At 46.1% G+C, this 6,193-nt stretch overlaps 1 pseudogene; it reads left to right on the top strand.

The window, feature by feature from the left end:
* The first annotated feature begins 268 nt into the window (after positions 1-268).
* LOC103745981 lies at positions 269-2,941 on the top strand (annotated as a pseudogene).
* The last annotated feature ends 3,252 nt before the right edge of the window (positions 2,942-6,193 follow it).

Here is a 6,193-nt window from a genome sequence, read left to right as displayed (position 1 = left end):
TTGTAATGGATAGGTTGAGAACTAATGTTAGGGTTAGGGCTTTGGCTAGGTCTAGGGATAGGGATAGGGATAGGGCCTGGGTTAGGTCGAAAGTTTGGCCTAGGGTTACTGACATGCTTCGTAATAGGGTTAATACTAGGCTTCGAGCTAACACTAAAGAAAGTTGAGGCTGCTTCCTGTGCCTACATGATGATGTGTGAGCTTAGCTACTGCTGCTCCTGCTCCTGCTCCAGCCACCTCCAGTTCCCATGCCTCCCTGCCGTGACAGACTGTAATTCCCCTGAAACCAAGTATAGCAGCCACAGACCTTGAGCTGACTGATGACAGGAAGTGCTTCCCTTGCTTCAATGAACCCAACAAAAATACAACTTACAATATATCTATCATTCACCCCACAGAATTCCAAGCACTTTCAAATTTGACTGTGGAGAAAGAAGAGACAGTAGATGACAAATGGAAAAGAACCATGTTTATGACGTCTGTCCCCATAAGCACTTACCTGGTGTGCTTTGCTGTGCATCAATTCACCTCCATACAGAAAATGTTGCAGAGTGGCAAACTACTCACTACTTATGTCCAGCCAGCACAAAAACAGACTGCCGAATATGCTGCAAACATAACTAAAACTGTTTCATTATTTTGAAGAATACTTTACTATGGAATATTCTCTTCCTAAACTAGATAAAATTGCTATTCCAGATTTTGGTTCCAGTGCCATGGAGAACTGGGGACTTGTCACTTACTGAGAAATAAACCTTATTTATGACCTGAGCCAATCAGCCTCATCCAACCAACAGAGTGTGGCCAGTGTGATTGCCCATGAACCTGTGCACCAGTGGTTTGGAAATATTGTGACCATGGACTGGTGGGATGTCGTGTGCCTAAATGAAGGATTTGCTTCTTTCTTTGAGTTCTTGGGAGTAAATCATGCAGGAAAAGATTGGCAAATGCTTGAGCAGGTGTTACTTGAGGATGTGTTACCTGTCAAGAAGATAATTCTTTAATGTCTTCACATCCAGTTGTTGTTACTGTGTCATCTCCACTGAAATAACTGACGTGTTTGGTGGAGTACCGTACAGCAAGGGAGCTTCTATTCTAAGACTTCTTGAAGACTGGATAACACCAGAGAAGTTTCATAAAGTTGCCAGATTTACTTGAAAAGTTTTCAATTCAAGGATGCAAAAACTTCAGACTTTTGGGACTTTCTGGAAGAGGCAAGAAATCTACAGTGAAAGAAGAGATGGATACTGGGACTAACCAGATGGGCTATCCTGTGCTTAATGTGAACAACAGGCAAAATATAAAGACATGCTTTCTGTTGAACTACAAAGCTGATTTCTCAGACAACATCCGCCCTTGCAAAAGTGAGCCTTGTAGTGTAATGCCCATGGAGAACTGAAGAGACTGTTGGATCCCCTGGACAGACAGTTGCTAGCTGCCATGTGGGTGCTGGGATTCAAACCTGGGTCTTCTGCAAAAACAGTCAGTGATCTTAACTGCTGAGCCATCTCTCCAGCCCACAAATATATATATTTTTAAATCAGTAGGAGATAAACAAATAAAATGTTAAAACAGAAGAGAGCCTTCCTTATTTTTCACTTTACCTAAAATATTAGAGTATAATAAACATTTTCATGCAAACAAAAAAAAGTTGAGGATAGTACTAGTGCAAAGTATAGGGCTAAGGCCAAGATTTGTTTATGGCTAGGGGTACGACAATGATCATGGCAAGAGTTATGACTAGGGCTAGGGTTATTTCTAAGATTCAGGTTAGGGGTAAGGTTAAGGCTACGTTTACAGCTTAGGTTACTGCTAGGACAGGTACAGGTTTAGTGCTAGGGTTGGGCTAGATTTAGTGCTACAGTTAGGGCTAGATCAAGGGTTAAGACAAGGTCTACAGCTATGTTTAGGGCTAGGATTAGGTTTAGGTATGGTGTTAGTGTTAGGGCTAGGGTTAGGATTAGGATTACAGCTAGGTCTAGGACTAGGTCTAGGGCTAGGTTCAGGTGTAGAGTTAGGGTTAAGGTGAGCGATAGAATTAGAATACGGGATAGGTTTAGGACTAGTTTGGAGCTAGGTAGGGCTAGGGAAGTTGTTAAGGCTATGGCAAGATCTCAGGCAAGGGCTAGCACTAGGTTTAGGTTTAGGATAATGGCAAGGCCTTGTTATAGGTTTAAGATTATGGTTAGTGTGAGGGCTGGGTTTAGGGCTATGGGCAGCACTAGGGTACAGGCTGGGTTTAGGGTTAGAGTTAGGGTTAGGATTAGGGTTCAGGGTTAGAGCTAGCTTTAGGGTTAGTTTAGGGTTATGCCTAGAGCTAAGGTTAGGGTTAGGGATAGTGCTAGGTCTATGGTTAGGTGTGGTTTAAGGCTAGGGTGAGGGCTAGTTTTAGGGTTAGGGTTTTGGAATGCAACACATGACTCTAAAACTTTCTTACCATATATCAACCTCAGGCTAAGAAGAAACATTGCCTGGTTCTTCTAATTTGACAACAGCAGGTAGAATTACCTGCCCATGAGATGGAGTATGTGCAGCCACATCAGGAGGTGGCTCTGTATAGGCAGCTACGGGAAGATCCTCCTCAGATACAGCAGTCAGGAGAGGTGTTGGTACCACTGCTGACATAGTGAGTTCCACGGTCTCATGTACCACAGCCTTCTCTTGGGCTTCCAGCTTCTCATGAGGCTCTGCTGCAGAAGATGATCTGGAATCCAGTACAGCCTCCTCTTAGGGTGCCACCTCTCTCTGATTTGCCACTGCAGAAGCTGATCTGGGATACAGGACCACAGCATCCTCTTGTGATTCCAGCTCCAGCTGAGGCAGAGCTTCAGAAGTTAGTCTGGTATCCAGAGTCTCAGGCATCCCTGGTGAAAACTAATCAGGGAGCTCAGGAACTGTTGTCCAGGAAGGTTCCAGATCTAAGCACAGAAAGAGATGCATGGTGAGTGCAGGCAATTTTGAAGTAAAAGCAGGGGAGATTTGGGATGCAATAAGCTTCCTCATGATGTGTATCTTTGTCTTGGACTTCCAAATGTCATACAAGCATGATTACTACCAGAGAATAACCAGTTTGTGTCTGTTCATCCTACCTGACTAGATCCTAAATCTGGCTGCAGGCCAAAGGGCACCTTCTGGAACCTCCCTGGCATAAGCCACTGATCCCTCCTTCCCACCTCAACAGACACCTACCACAGGCCTCCTCATGTTTGGCTCTTTTGTTTTTGGACTTCTGTTCATCCATTTTAGACAGGATTTCCTGTACATAGATGATCAGGTATGAGGAAAACATGTTGAGATTCACATAGTGCATCAGCTGGTAGAGTCTGGCCAGGCCCAAATTCTGATAAAAATTCTCTGGAAATTTCGCAATACCCAATCCCAGTATGTTGATTATAGCACCAAGAGAGGTGGACAAAGAATACAGTTAGAAGCCTGACTGCTCTCTGCCAATGCTGGAAAAGTTCCATTCAGACAAGGCAAAGGCTGTTCAGTCCATGGACAGTAGACATGGCGGGAAATAATTTGGGGGCCTTGTACAGGGGTCCCAAAACTTTCTGCACAGTCCCCTTGTGGAAAAACTGAGCAAACTGGCTGGGCTATGGAGGGGATGGATACTCGCAGGGAATTCTATTTATCTGCTGTCCTCCCCTCTGCTTCTCTGAACCAAGGAGGCCACCCAGGATCTTTCATATATCCCCCACTGCCAGTGAAGTTCCAGAGTTAATTGCTGTAGTAAAAATCCCTGTAGGAGGATGCCTGGCAGTTGCTTAATCCTCAACAAGAGAGAGCCCCCCCCCCTCAGTATTCAAGTCTACCCATGGGAGTTACCCCTCCCTTAACCCAACATCCATTCATTTATTTTCTAGCTTGTCCACCTCACTGTCCAGAAGAAAAGGTCCATGGATGTGCTAGTACAGAAAGGACATCACCCCTAAGGCCCTGTGTCCAGGAGGTCTACATGGTCTGGGTTAGGAGTACAACCTCCGGCTGGACAGGGAGGGTTCAGTCTGTTCTACTACCAGTGATCTAAGCTGAGGGGCTGGGAAGGAGCCTCCTGTAGCCAACGATTCAGGGATCTTTACGCCATGATTGAACCCAAACTGCTGCTTTCCAGGTTTCTTAGGCACAGCGCTTCTCGGTGTGCCCGAGGGTTCTTACAATTATCCCTTATGCTCCAGATTGAGTATGAAACCCTCTTTATAACTGGGAGAAAAACTACCCAAATGCCTGGAAAATGAGGTCCCTGATACTGTGCTTCTTCAGGGAGAATGAATGTCATAAACATGATGTCCTATTCCAGGCCAGGCCACATTGAAAGACCAGGCCTGGGACCCACACTGCCAGGATAAAATCACACTTGGTCCTGACAATAGCCTATGAGCAGAAAGTGCCTCAGAGAAGTGCAGAGCTGGCCTACAACCCAGTTGTAGAGCCCTGAGCTCCCCTGAGTTTGGAAATGCTCACTCTCCTTTACACTACCAGGTCCAGCATCTGCCAGGTGGTAGTGAACATCTGGTAGATGATAAGAAGGTAGAGACAAACAGGTAGTCCCGCTCTGCATGGCAGTTGAGAGGGAGCAAAGCACCTTTTCCACTTTGTGAGGACTCTGGAGCATTGACCTGCAAAGCTACCAAAGAATAAGAGCTGCCTCCTGTTCATCCTGAGGAACAACCAAGGAAGGAAGGTTCACACTTGTGAACTCTACCACAATTCTCAATGATTTCTTGCAGTACACTAAGGAGAAAAGTGGTAATTCCCTCAGTATTTCCTCTCTCTCTCTCTCTCTCTCTCTCTCTCTCTCTCTCTCTCAATCACACACAAGGAGGGACAGGGATTGACTGGGAGCTGGGGCAAAGACTTCCAGATGTGGACTAACCAGTGTCACCCATGTGTCCCTGAAGAAAAATGGTTAAATGCACTGGGCTACAGGGCTCATCCAATGTCTCCAAATTGGCCAAAGCACCTATTCTTGGGTCTTCTGGGGCCTGAGCCTCCAGAAGAATGTAAATAGCTGGTGAGTATCCTACTCTGTCCTGTGACTCCAGAGCAACGAGGAAGTCCAGGTTGCCACTGGCCTCTAGTTACCAGGTAACAGGAATTCCAAATTCTCTTTCTATTGATGTCATAGAGGTGGCATCACTTCCTGGGGTCCTCTGACCTCAGCCCCTTCTCCACTGTGGACTTTCTCTAAGGCTACCTGGGCTGCTCATTGTCCTCCTTCCCCTAGTCCATGCATGCAAGGGACATAGTTCCATCAGAACATCCATAACACTACATCCATCACACTGACCTGGCAGGCCTGGCTTCAGCAGCCCCTCGGCTCTGAAAAACCATAGCTGTTTTCTAACCCACCCTGTCCATACCTCTGTTTCACCACAGGCAAATAAATTTCCTCCACTGGCCTTCCCACTCTCTCTACCTGCTTCCAGGATACCATTCTAGCATGTATTTTCTACTATGTCATCAAATGTATATGAGCATAGATTCCTGTGTTACCTGGCAGCCCCAGGGCCCATGTCAGCTGAGGTGAATACACAAACATGCACACACACATTCATCTATCTACATGCTTAGAAGTGCACAACATGCCAACTGCTCACAAGACCACAATAATTGTTGAGTGAAGAATGGCTTTGACTTGAGTTCAGTTTTAGGCTTAGGCTCCTATTCAGCCTGGTTAAGTTTTGGTTAGTGTGCTGTATAGCTTTAGTGTCAACTTGACACACCTGGGTTGAGGGAGCCTCAATTGGGGAATTTCCTCTATTGGACTGGCCATGTCTGAGGGCATCTTCTTGATGAGTGATGTGGGAGGGCCCAGCCCACTGTGGGTGGTGCCACCCCTGGGCAGGTGGGCCTGTGTTGCATAAGAAAGCAGGCTGAGCAGGGGCCAAGGTAGCAAGCCAGTAAGTAGTGTTCCTCCATGGCCTGTGCTCCAGCTCCTGCCTCCAGGTTCCTGCCCTGAGTTCCTACCTTGGGCTCCCTGATGAACTGCTATCTGGGAGATGTCAGCTGAATATACCCTTTCCTCCCCAAGTTGGTATTGGTCAGAGTACTTTGTTGTAGCAATGAATAACAAAGACAGTTAAAATGGGGTATCACATGGAACAAATCATATCCAGTCCTGTTCAATTTTGCCTTTCACTTAGATATGCAGGCTGGGCCCCTCCTCTGTTTTTCCATGCTTTGTATTATG

The sequence above is a fragment of the Nannospalax galili genome, unplaced genomic scaffold, assembly GCF_000622305.1.
Source record: "Nannospalax galili isolate Female #2095 unplaced genomic scaffold, S.galili_v1.0 scaffold2164, whole genome shotgun sequence".
NCBI classification, from domain to species: Eukaryota; Metazoa; Chordata; class Mammalia; order Rodentia; family Spalacidae; genus Nannospalax; species Nannospalax galili.
Note: the sequence above shows the minus strand (reverse complement) of the source record. Positions and strands in the feature narration are given on the sequence as shown.